Below are 13932 nucleotides of genomic sequence, written 5' to 3'. Positions count from 1 at the left end.
GACCCTTTGCTCAGTATTGAGTAGAAGCACCCTTTTGAGCTAGTACAGCCGTGAGTCTTCTTGAGAATGATACAACAAGTTCTTCACACCTGGATTTGGGGATCCTCTGCCATTCTTCCTTGCAGATCCTCTCCAGTTCCGTCAGGTTGGATGGTGAACGTTGGTGGACAGCCATTTTCAGGTCTCTCCAGAGATGCTCAATTGGGTTTAGGTCAGGGCTCTGGCTGGGCCAGTCAAGAAGGGTCACAGAGTTGTTCCGAAGCCACTCCTTTGTTATTTTAGCTGTGTGCTTAAGGTCATTGTCTTGTTGGAAGGTGAACCTTCGGCCCAGTCTGAGGTCCAGAGCACTCTGGAAGAGGTTTTCTTCCAGGATATCTCTGTACTTTGCCGCATTCATCTTTCCTTCAATTCCAACCAGTCGTCCTGTCCCTGCAGCTGAAAAACACCCCCATAGCATGATGCTGCCACCACCATGTTTCACTGTTGGGATTATATTGGGCAGGTGATGAGCAGTGCCTGGTTTTCTACCCACATACCGCTTAGAGTTAACGTCAAAAAGTTCAATCTTGGTCTCATGAGACCAGAGAATCTTATTTCTCATAGTCTGGGAGTCCTTCATGTGTTTTTGGGCAAACTCTATGCAGGCTTTCATATGTATTGCACTGAGGAGAGACTACCGTCGGGCCACTCTGCCATAAAGCTCCGACTGGTGGAGGGCTGCAGTGATAGTTGACTTTGTGGAACTTTCTCCCATCTCCCTACTGCATCTCCGGAGCTCAGCCACAGTGATCTTTGGGTTCTTCTTTACCTCTCTCACCAAGGCTCTTCTCCCACGATGGCTCAGTTTGGCTGGACGGCCAGGTCTAGGAAGAGCTCTGGTCGTCCCAAACTTCTTCCATTTAAGGATTATGGAGGCCACTGTGCTCTTAGGAACCTTGAGTGCTGCAGAAATTCTTGTGTAACCTTGGCCAGATCTGTGCCTTGCCACAATTCTGTCTCTGAGCTCCCTGGGCAGTTCCTTGGACCTCATGACTCTCATTGGCTCTGACATGCACTGTGAGCTGGGAGGTCTTATATGGACAGGTGTGGGCCTTTCCTAATCAAGTCCAATCAGTTTAATTCAACACAGCTGGACTCCAATGGAGGAGTAGAACCATCTCAAGGAGGATTAGAAGAAATGGACGGCATGTGAGTGAATGTGTGTGTATATCTATCTATTTATCTATCTATGTGTGTATATCTATCTATAAATATATCTATCTGTGTGTATATCTATCTATCTATCTATCTATGTGTGTATATCTATCTATCAATCTATCTATCTATATGTGTGTATATCTATCTATCTATCTATCTATCTATCTATCTATCTATGTGTGTATATCTATCTATCTATCTATCTATCTATCTATCTATCTATCTATCTATCTGTGTGTATATCTATCTGTGTGTGTCTGTCTGTCTGTCTGTCTGTCTGTCTGTCTGTCTATCTGTCTGATGTTTTGTCTTGTTCATTTTTCCATTAAGTTTCATTTGAATTAGACATTTGATGCTAAAAAACCGACTGAGACGTCATGTGTTGATACTGGGAGGAAGTGGACACATGTCATCCATCTTTATAAATCTGCCTAAAAGGAACACTGTGACTGGTACAGGCATAATTACATGTTTAACAGAACATTTAAAAAAAAAGTAGCAGTGCTTTAAAAACCCGACCGCACTAATCTAGCTGTTCTTGTGTGAATGACAGGGCTGCGATTAAAAGATGAAATTATAATAAGACGTCATACTGTTTTTTTTGTATAAATTAAATCAACCCTTTTTTTATTACGGCAGCCCTTTTAAAGTAAACACAGGTCTAACCATGTTAATTAAGCCTCTCTATGGAAGAGAACTTCCATTTATCTCATTACTAATACTTATATTTAACTGCTGGTTATTCATATACATATTATAAACACTGGTTTTACAGTTACTTATATCTGTGTGATGTTTTTGTTGAACTCAAAAGTAGCTGGACCACAGCTTCTTCTCTGGTTTTTCTGTTTGGCTAATTATTATAGCTTTTTTTTTTTTTTGTATTTTCCACCACAACTTGAACTCCAACATGCCTTGATATCAACGACTTACCTATGTGTATTTCTGTACTGTGATTTTGGAGAAAGCCGTCACAATCGTTTCCTTGAGGATCAATAAAGTCTCATCTAATCTACTTTTAAAGGGATTATTCACCGAAAGAAAGGGAGATTCACTCATTATCTGCTCACCACTATGCCGATGGAGGGGCGGGGGAGATGTTTGAGTCCACAAAGCAACTGAAGGAACTGTTGACCAATTCTTCAAATGTAAAAAAAACAATCAAATGCCTCCATACTGCTGCTGTGGTGTCCAAGTGTCCCTAAGCCCAGACATTCTATTCTGACCTGAACCCTGAAACTCTGAAAGGGTATTTTGGAGTCTAACACTTCACCCACCACCTCCATCGGCACCGTGGTAGAGTAGATAATGAGTGAATCTTCATTTTTCGGGTGAACTATCCCTTTAACATGGCCGAGCAGGTGGTGCTGATCCTACAGGAGGGGGCACAGATATCAGAAAGGTATCCCTGGCTGTAGGATGTCAAGATTGGCTCTTCTCTTTGCACCCCAACCTCCCCCTGCTTTGACATTCTGCAAGACGTGTTTTTTTTCTTAATAAAACTGCAAAAAAAATTCGAACAGATCTCCTTGTTTGTCTTCCAACCAACAGCTTCCACCGGTGAGGCTTTGAAGAAGGGAGAGAAGTGAGAAGGAGGGAGGGAGGGGGGTTGTTCGCTCCTCGGCGCAGAGCGAGGCGCGGTGGACGAGCGAGGAGCCGGGAGCGCGCGCAAAGGAAGGAAGGCAAAGGAAGGAGACCGAGGCTCGTCAGTCGCCAGCGGAGCCCCAGACGGCGGATGAGCGGAGCCGAGTGCGTGTGCGTAGCCCTCTTCGTTTCCCACAGCAGCCGAAAGCAGCGTCCGGCCGCCCGGAGCCTGCCCGCAACATGATGCTCAAACTCCTCCACCTCGTCGGGATGCTCGTCTGCAGCAGCCAAGGTAAGAGACTCGTGCGTGCGTGCGTGCGTACGTGCGCGAGTGAGTGCCTGTCAACCCCCCCCCCCCCCCACCCACCTCCCCGGGGGGCTCGGTTGACTTTGTGGACAAGTTGAGTGCGTTCTTTTTTTTTTAATATTTGGATATGCTCATCGTGATCTGCAGAGGGAGCGAGCAAGCTGCTGCTGAGGAGAGAGAGAGAGAGACAGAGAGATGAGGGGGCGAGAGAGCTTGGGCATGAGAGGGGAGTGGGAGAGAGAGAGAGAGAGAGAGTGAGAGAGAGGGCTGGATTGTTTAACTGGACGTTGTTTTGTAATTGAGGCACGTCCTGCAGGGGCCACAATGCTCTCTCCCTGAAAAGGGGGATTATGATGGGGGTCCTTCTCCTTTTGCTCGCAAGTGGCTGAGCCGGTCGGACACACACCCTGCACTCCATCGGACACACACTGTTATCCTCACCACGCAAACACAACCATACCCTTGAGTTTATTCTGCGTGTGTTTGGGTGCTGCGTTATTTCTGTGCGCACGGATCTCCAGTCGCAAGGGGCTGCGTCCTACAACCGGATTTTAATCTTCCAACTCAAACTGGAGACGTTAACCTGAGTTGCATATTCTTGTCACTGTAGGAAAAACGGTGTAGATGGAAGATTGCGCGAAGCAGATCAGGGTGTGTTTGTGTGTGTGTGTTTGTGTGTGTGGTGCGCAGCCTGTGCGTAATCAAGCCACGACGTGCTCCGGAAAGTTTGGAAATACGAGCTCCCATTTGTGACACGCTCCTCCGTTAATTGGGTTTCATGTGCGTGGGGCACCTGCTTCGCATGATTGCGCGATGATTGTCTTGTGCGCGTGTCCGTGTGTGTGTGCGCTAGCGCTCGTGTGTGTGTGTGTTGGCTCCAGGCTCGTGGGCAATGGAGACGTTACCTGAGTGACTGCTGCTAACAAAAGCATTGATTGAAAGCGTGGTGCACAGTCGCCTCTGGCCCGCGTGTGTGTGCGTATTTCTGTCCATTACGCGCGGCGCGTTGCCACAAAGGTGTCCTGCATGCACTGCGAGCAAAAAAAAACACCCCATTCCTGCAGTTCCTGAATCAGACCAAATCCAAGAATCACCCACAGCATGAAGGTTTATCTAATTTCCGAACTGATGCATGTCTTAAAGGCTTGTTTATCCCAAACAGAAATAGCAACAAGTTGAATTGCATCCATGTTATAACCCCCCCCCCCCCCCCCTTGCTTAAATCCCCCCCCCCCCACACTTGTCCAGCAAACAAATCGTCCAAAGACTTAAGACATGGACATTTTTTTTGCAGTGGTGCCATGGGTTTCCTGGCGCACAACGGCAGGTGGGGGTAGAGCGCTGCAAAGTGCCACCGACAGGGAGCCGCTGGTAGTTAAAGCATGTTGCATCTCATTCATCCACACACTGCCTCTCTGAAGTCCTCCAGGGGGGTGGGTCTCAATGGGGGGAGGAGGTTTCAAAGGGTCCCCAGGTCGCAAATGGAGAATCTCAGATACATATTTAACAATAGTTTTGCAGTATAGGGGAATGTGTTAAAATGACTATGAATATTAATAACAGGGCCCTCGGACTCTGCTACAGCACTATTGTAATGCTTGCGAGAAAGAAGGATGTGTACAAGTTGGATGAGGTGGATACATCTCCATCAGATGGGTCCACGTGGTTTATTTTGGCGGTTTTTGTTATGGAAACATAAGCAGACCCCCAGGAGGCCCAGTTTGATCCCCCTCGACATTTGGAAAGGACAATGACACACTGGTAATTCCTATTTACAACACGTCAGTCAGTCGAATGTTGACTAAAGAGAGGAAGAGGAGGAGAACGATGCCTTCACAGAATTGGGGATTCGTATTTTAATTTGGCGTCGTGTCCCATCGGTGTCCAACAAAGAGGCCCAAACCGGATCAGTCCCCGCTCCGCCACTTTCCCTTTGTTACAACACCGTTACATCATCTCGCCGACGGATTTTCATTCTGATCATGTTTTCCATGATAGCACGGTTCACACAAATTGACCTCTTAGACAAAGCTCTGATGTGATGGTAAGGGGTGGTGCTGAGATGAAGGTGCCTGAGCAGGATTCTTAAATGTCACAGCAGGGCTTTTGGGGTAAGGACCCAGAACCGGTTTTTCTTTGCCTTCACCGATTCATGACATCGGCTTGGTGATTTGTTTTCCCCCTTCCTGGCAGGAGTCAGCGAGGTGCTTTGCCTCCCACCACACTAACTCTGCAGATCTCCTCTGTTCTACCCCCTCCGGCTTGTGAAAAAAAACATTTGCTTTTGAAGTCCCAGCTCCCCGTCTCCCCTGCTCTCGAGTGTGCATCCTTGAAGGTTTATGCATTTGGCTTTTTTACCGCACGCTTAGCACAATGAATTATATGCTTGCTTGGGTTCACCCGGGACTCGCCGATGTGATGTTAAGTGGCGTAATTAAGATTTCTGTATCTCTTGGGGCGGGGGGGGGGATGTCAGAGGCTCAGGGTTTTTAAAGATTTATACCCCTGCGCTTAAGTGTCTCTCATTGCACCCGGAGCCTGCGCTTAAGCATGTGTTAGAGGTTTGCTTACATCCTGTAGCCCTGGTTTATGTGCACGCTCACATGAGTAAGCAAAACTGCACGGGCACTAACACACACACACTTACACTCAGCCTCAAACCATTCAAATGAATCATCGGTCAAAGATTTATGAGGCTCGTGCAGATTTTCTCGTTTTTTTTTATTCCTTTTTCAGAAATTCACTCCTCTAGTCCTGCAGGAAGCAAACTATACCCCTTTAACTTTCTGTTTACCTCCACTTCCTGCGGTGTTGAGAATCTGATCCTGGAACCATGCAATGCTTAACACCCGGCCCCACCAATCACAAACTCATATCAAAGACATACAAAGCTGTACAGAGATGAAATGGCCTGTGTCTTAGTCCTGCAAGGTGGAATTGATTGCGTTATTTGATTAATAGACTGGGACAGAGAGCACACTCCTAGAGAGCCAGTGTACATATGAAAATGAAATCGCCCCCTCGAGGCAGCAGCGTATGAGAAATCAATTTAAGGAACGACTAGAGTCAGCAGGCCTGGGAATTGTACAAAGGGCAATTTTAGTGTTATGGAAACGCTATTTATTTGCCTGTACGTTTTTTGATTTCTCATGTGTGCCCTTTAGCGCTCGATTCCGCCCGAGTTCCTGTCTTAGCGTTGGATTTGTGCATTTGCGAGTGTTATTTTTCCAAACACCTGGATGCATGAGAATAGCAGCGTCAAAACGTCGGCTCCGCGGGGCTTGTTGTCGGCTCGCTGAGGATGAAGTGGCAGAACCGTAGATCAGGGCATCAGTTTGAAGTGACTGATAACGCTTCACAGAAAGACGCCCACAAAATGACCACAGAGAGATGAAAACGACCGCAGAAAAAAAAATACACCACAAAGGGACTGGAAACGACAACTAAAATGGCCAAAACAACCACAAACAGACACAAATGGAGCAGAAAGAGGAACAAAGGGATCACTGAAGGAACCGAATGAGACTCACAATGACTACAGGGACTTAAAGAGAGGGAACAACAACAGCAGAAAAACAAAATGACTACAAAGAGGCGCACAACTATTTCAGACCCACAAAGAGAGGCGAGTGGGACAAAAAATGGCTTTAAATCAAAGCAAGATGACTTAGAAAAGACACAAAATGACCAAAGAGATGGAAAACAACCAAAAAGAGAGACATTATTTCCACATAGAGATGCAAAACAACCATTAAAGACCAAAAACAACCACAAAGAGACACAAAACAACCATAAAATGACCCAAAACAACCATAAAGAGACACAAAATTCCCACAAAGATATATGTAATGACCACATTGATGCAAAACGACTACATCGTCTACAATCCAAAGCCCAGTTTGTCTCTGTATCCTTCCACGTCGGCCTTTCAATGGGAAGTTATAGGTTCACAACCCAAACGACATGGACTGCTTTGCTCAAGGGTAGTTTGGAGAGCTCCGTGTTCCCGCTGTGCAAGCTATCAGCTCACAGCTCCGGTAACAGGATTAGCATCAGGGATTAAGGGACCTCTGCAGGAAACATATTCATCCTCTCTTTACCGGAGGAGGTATTGTGTGTTAATCACACATGTTTGGGCTTTTTTTTGCCGATAGCAGAAATACTACGAGTTGAGATGATACTCAAACAAGCTGCAGTAGGTGAACATTGGGCTTTTTTTGCTTTATGGTGAAAACGGCAGCATGTTCAATGATGCCCTGTGCCAACCTCGGTCTATTTTCACTCAAATCACCAATTATTATCATGGAAATTCTCCATCGGGGAGTCTGTCCAAACCAGGAGCCAAGAAAGTGTAGATATGGTCGGGGGGGGGGTTCTCTTGTAAGGATGAGTCTGGCCTCGCTCGTTATTTTCTATCTCCCGAATCACAGGGAGGCGGAAAAAATTGGGCAGGACGCGGCGAGCAACAAGAAGATTTATACGGCGGCAGGAAGCGAGGAGGAGATGATGTTTAAAAATTCATTCAGTTCGAGTGAGTCTGATTGCATCGGGTTAAATTGCATTGCCAGTAGATTGAATCAAACCTCGCGGAGTTGCACTGTCCCGAAATTAATAAAACGTAATCGAGTCCCCGTCGAGATGGAGGCAAATGAAGCCGGAGTGACGTGGAGTGGAGGGGGGCAGCTGCTGCATGTTGAGGCCGTGTGGGCTTGTCTACTGTTGTGGTGCGAGACAAGCTGGGGGGGGGGGGGGGGGTTGGGGCCCCTTTGGCTCCTGCCCGCGCGTGTCCTGCCAGTCTAAATGCCAGTCTAACTGGGCTAATGGGCCGAGCCAGGACGCCGGGGTGACAACAGGAATCCGTGGGCACGCTGGCTGACGGACAGACGGGGGGGGGGGGGGGGGGGCAGGGCCTTCCTCTCCTGTTGCTGCACTTTCTATTTCTGCAGCCAGCAGAAGGGCTTCAGCATTATAAATAACCTACAACGGGATAAATAACTTTATTCAAGCACAAAATGATGTTGTCAAAGGCATTGTCCTTCTGTTTTTTAGAATTTGTACACAAGTATGCTTTGCAGATGGCAGTTTAATGGGAACAAATATATGATCAGATTTGTGAATCATTAGAATTTCTCTACACCACCACTGTCAGAATATGATTCACGCTTTTAACATCAATGACTGAGGTCCTTGGGAAAAAGAGTCGGCTGCGACCAACGCAATGAAAAAGCTTTATCTTTTTCTTCAAATGTAAAATGCGTTTTACTCTGAATGGGAAATGTGAGTTGATTTGGTTCTTTCCCCCCCCCCGAGTTCTGTTTCAAGAGGAGCTCTTTGCAATTACCATTCCCTGGCCGTACCTCATTTGTTTACTTATTAAAATGTATTTATTCTCTGTTGCTGATGCGGTCTGTAAGTGAAAGAGGCAAGTCTTCAAACCAAAGCATTTACAATCCTGGTTTTGACTGATATGGATTTTTTAGGGGTCAGATGCTGATATTGGGGAGGGAAACATTTCTTATCATAAAAAGAAAACACAAATACAACCATTGTTAGTCGGGCTCTACAGTGCATACCAGTGCATTGTAATGCAGTTACAGCTCTACATCAACACTCCCAGCTACACCAATGGGATGATGATTAACTGAGGTGTTAATAACAATACACAGATGAGGTTTTCAGCAGCTCCTCTTGCATATTCCATTCACTGCAGGTCTTGTAGTTCTGCCAGTTGTTTCCCAGAGTGTGGCGTGGTGCAGATTTTTCATTATTTGCCTTTGAAAAAAACAGAAAACTCTACTGTGATTAGTAGGATAGCAGAAGAGTAGAATTGAAGTCTGAATTCAGACAGTAGGACAGACGTGTTTAGCCAACGCACGCACGGAAAAGGAGTTTTTCATGCACTCCTTTTCACCGGGGGGGGGAAGTATTGGAGAGCGACCAAGAAGGTGACGGATGAAATTTGAGGGCCTCCGGAGGGCACCGTGATTGACGCAGACGGACGACAGGGAAGAGGCGGCGGGATGACAGATTAACGGACAGCTGGATGCGCTCGTGGCGACACACCGATAGAACCGTAAGAAAGAGGAGCCATCCGTCCACGAGCCAAAGGACGCTAGTTTTTTCCAGCTTCTCCTCGGCCGGACGTGTGTGCATTACGTCGATTGAGCCTTAGTGTGGGGCTGCCAGGGCTGTCGGACGCCTACACGGTCCATCAGTGTGATTGAAAAGGGGGCTAATGCTAATTGTAGCCACACTGGCTCGAAGACATTCAAAATAGAGGTGGAGGCTTTTTGGAAACATCTTTCAATGGGATGAGGTGATCGAGGGAGTGGCTGTTAATAGTTCAAGCAGCTTTAATACACGTGTTTGTGTGAAGGGAATGCTTCGGATTATTAAACTATAATATATTTATTTTGGTGAAACATGTCCATAGCTCTCAATTAACCAGAAAAAAGTTTGAAAAGTTTCAAGATTGCCAAACTGGAATGCAGCCGGTTTTATAATCTTGTTTAGTTATTCTCTCTCAGCACCCTTCGTTCCTTGTTATGAATATTTCCATCTGTAGACTCGTTTACTCCGGTGAAGTTTGGTGTTTGGATGACACTCACTGTTTCGAGGAGTTTGGATTCTCGTCTGGAATTAAAATAAAAAGACGCTTCTGCAGAAAAAACAATCTCGATGTGTGTCTCGGCAAGAGTTTCATTTTCCCTCCTGGTATCGAAATGTTAGGTATTTAATTTAAAACAAAACAAAAAAAAAATCACTTCCTCAGCAGATGGAAGATTGGAATCGAAGACGTTCAAGTATGTCTTGTCTTCGAGCGCTCGAAGACAAGACACTTTGTTTAAATTCAACTTGTGCCCGTTGAATTTTAAACAAGTTTCCGGAGGCTTTGAGGATGATGTGATCCATATTGTTTTTCTTGTCTCCTCGTGGGAGTTTTCGCCACCGTCTTCGATGGAGAGCAAAATGGAGGTGACTAGAAACGAGATAAGGACGAGTGGAGGAAAGTCTCTGGTGGCCCCGGAATTGGGCACGTTGTCACCACGTAGTCGGCGTCTTACACCCCCAAAGTAATACAAACTTACAGCCACCAATAGATCCAGTCAATTTCTATGCTGTATAAATGAACCGTGCTGCGGTTGTGAACTGGACGTTGTGTGAACCAGTCTCTCTCGTGGCGGGCAACAGCTGTGGTTCTTTTCTCTGCTGCCCTTTTGCAGTTTCCCCTTTGGGCTCTTCCGCGATTAAATTATCTAGCGACCGTAGTGCATTGTGTTGCATCCATCAAATTTCCCCCGTATCCATCCGTCCATTCATCCACCCATCCAGACAGTGGTCCCTTGGCTTGTCATTCCCGCTGCTTAATTACGCCAAATTGTGATTTATGGACTCTCCGGTGAATAGCGTGCGGTCCCGTTGCCCGCCTGCCCGAGGTGATCAGTGCAGCTGCCAATCAAACCTCACGATGGTCTTGTAAACAAGGTGCGGGGGACGGTGTAAACCCTATCCTGGTTTAACCCCCCTCCTGCTGGTGCTTCCCAGCAGTAAGACGACTTCAGGTTGTTCAGCGTCCCCCCCCCCCCCCCCCCGCCCCACGGGGATCGGCGCTGCTTGGAAATGATGCACAGGCCAGATCTCGAAAAAAACAGGGATCAATCTTCTCCGATTTCTTGCCCCGGTGGCCAACATGCTTGTTTATCTCTTGATGGGAAATAGATGAGGGGGAGAAAGAGAGAGTGAGCGACAGATGAGAGAGGGAAAGAGGGGGTGGAGGTCGGAGGGGGAGGTGGAGGAGGGACACTTGAGACGTGGTCGCAGTGCAGCGGAATGACTCTGCTCCCTTGATCGCCTCTCCATGCCAGACGATCTTCAAAGGGAATCTCCTAATGCCATGTGGGCCAGCGTATTTTTGTTTCTATCTCTTCTCGTTTGACTTCCTCTCTCTTCCGCCCATTTTTTACCCCCCCCCCTCCTTTCATTTCTCCCCTCTTTTCATGTTGCTCGCTCTGTTTTCTTGTTACGCCCACACTAGTCTCATCACCCAGCGTCTGCTGGGGGAAGATATCCCGCTCACCCCGACGTGGGAAGCTTCTCAAGCGTCACCCGAGCTTAGCGTTATTTGCTCGGAAGGCTAATGATGTTTGTTGTTGTGCTGCTCAATACAGTTATTACACCTATGGATTTTATGTTACTCGACTGCCCCCCCCCCGCACAACAGTGGTCAGGACCTTCTTTTTCCAAGTGTAGCTGTTTCAGGGTTGCTCCTTCAAGCGTGTGATTGTCTCTCAAAGTCATAATGATCATCGCTCAAGCACTCATCAGGCGCAGCAGGCAAACTGTAGGCGTGTTTTTAATTACTTTGTGTATCGGCACAGCTTCACACCGGCCCTTGTTTGCCTGCTCCCCCGATGTGGGCGCCCTGGGATTGTTGTCCTCCCGCCCACACTCCCGGAGAGTTCCCGAGGCCGCGCGCCTCCGTGGGAATACACAAAGCATTTCTCCGTAATTAAAGTCTTATCGGTGCTCGGATCGGATGGTGTGTTTACTGACATTCTGGCTCTCCTGGCGAAAATGTGCCTCTGCACGTGTCAGTGCCAGTCCTTCTCCTCCTTTGAAATCAGCGGAAACCACATGAGGGGCTGAGGGTATTTTTGGATCGACTTCTACGTCCAACCTACTAAACCTCATATTCCATCGCCTGTCTTTCTTCAGCGGCTGCAGTGGGAGGCTGAGCTCAAGGATTTTCTGACTTTACTCCTGCTCTAGTCCCAAAAAACAAGGAATACCTCAAATCCACAGTTGTGGATTTGTTGTTTGTCGCTAATTGGACCTCATTGGCTCTGCCTGTGCATGTTGAAAAGTAGAGTGCAATTGGAAGAGGCAAAGGAAGAGGGTTTACTGGAGGAGTGCCAGTGTTGGCCAGTCCTTTCATGTGAATGCCTGTGCCTCGGGGCTTGAGTCTTGAGAGAGCCGTGTGATCTCGCCCGTGCCTTTGTAGCCAGTAGGTTGGTGTTGAAAAGCCTGATTGCACCGAGCTAAAGATTCTGCGGCATATTGGATTTTGTGTCCGACTGATTCCCAATTAGAAAGATGTGTTTAGAGGTTGTTTGTTCGTCCAACAACTTGCAGCAGCTCATAAAACTCCACCATCTTGTTAGCTCGACATTCCTCTCCTGTTTGTGCTTCAACGGGAATCAGATTTGATTTCTTGGAGCACGCCACGTTACAGGAACTGTGTATTTCCCGCCAAGCTAACGCCAATGTGCTGCTCCAAGGGGCCGTGATTACTTTTATTTCACGCCGCTCTTCATCCGTCCCCGCGCAGCCCGCAGTGGGAAACCGTAGAGAAATGATAGATCGTCTCGGCACTCGAGGTGAAAAGCCGAAGCTCGCCGACGTGGAGAAACAATGCAACGCGGGCCCCTCAGTCAATAAGCAACAGGAGTCTTTGCTGGGAGCTGCGAAGGGGGATGCGGCGGTGGCAGCTCTCTCCCCGAGGAGGCGGCCTAAGCCACAAATTAATAGAGCGCTCCCACATGATCGGGGAGTTTCATTTGGAACCGTCACGCTACATAAAGCCCCACAGAAATGAGGAGCTCACTGAGGAGCTCACTGAGGTTGCCCCCCCCTCTACCACCCGAGGAGACCCCCAAATAACCTGTGTGATTGTTGCCCGCTATCACGCCACCTTTTTTTCACCTCGCTCCCGAAAAACCCCTCCGAGCAAAACTGGTTACTGCAACTAATTGTCTCCTTTTGTCCTGCGAGCTGGAATCTCAAGTCTGAGCTTTTCCGGTCCTACAGAATACTTCCCGTGTTCAAATCTAGAGAAAGCTAGAAATGACAGAGATATGGAAAATATGGGGGGACGAGTTTAATGTAATCTTGCAGCCCTGATTTATCGGCAAACGCATTTCAAGTGCGACCGTCGCACACTTTTTCTCTCATCCGCATAGAAACCAACAAACATTTGATTAATAACGCCGTGAAATTCCTGATGACAAACGTGGAGAGTGGTGAAATGGATTGCAGATTTGACACAGACTTTGGTTTCACTCCAGTGCCACCATCATAAAAATAATCGGTTACTTGTGAAATTTGGCATAAACATTGATATGCCCCTCAGGATGAGTCGTAGAAACTTTAGTGATTTCCTGATATTTAGTTTTGGAACAATTAGCTTTAAAATGTATTATCCCCCTCTCTGCAATAGTTAGCCTGTTACATTCTGATTATAACATGGTAAATATTGCACCTGTTTAAATCCAGCTGCTAGCATTGATTTTGTGAGGACATTTACTCTTTTATATTTCCCAGAATTGCCAACCTCCCAACATTAAAGTCTAATGTCGACAGTAAAAACATTAACACCCCCCCCCCCCCCCCCCCCCCGCCTCATTTTAAACACATGGTTGTTATTTTTCATTATTGCCTGTTGTGTCAACTCTCAGTGAAATTAGCTTCTACCCTATTATGATTGTGAGAGTAAAATTTTGAGCGCCTGACAACAAAGTCATATATTTGCTGGTGATGTTTTAGTTTGGGCGGCATAGTGGTTCAGTGGCTAAAACAGCAAAAAGGTTCCCGGGTTTGAGGCCCTGCTCTCTGTGGAGTTTACATGTGCTCCCCGTGTTTGTGTGGGTCTCTCTCACATGGCCGATTACTCTCTTACATAGCCAGCTCATCAGTGTAGTTAGTTTGCTGATCTTTTAAGTTGAATGCATAACTTCTTGAAAGATAAACCCGTGTGCAGCCTCCCTCTGCGTCATCGGCCTCGGGCCGGGTGGCTACACAGATGGAGGCCGATGTTGCACAGCGAGAACAAATCTCAGTTAACATCT

This window comes from Pleuronectes platessa, chromosome 24 (assembly GCF_947347685.1).
Source record: "Pleuronectes platessa chromosome 24, fPlePla1.1, whole genome shotgun sequence".
NCBI classification, from domain to species: Eukaryota; Metazoa; Chordata; class Actinopteri; order Pleuronectiformes; family Pleuronectidae; genus Pleuronectes; species Pleuronectes platessa.
This window is presented reverse-complemented; position numbering follows the sequence as displayed.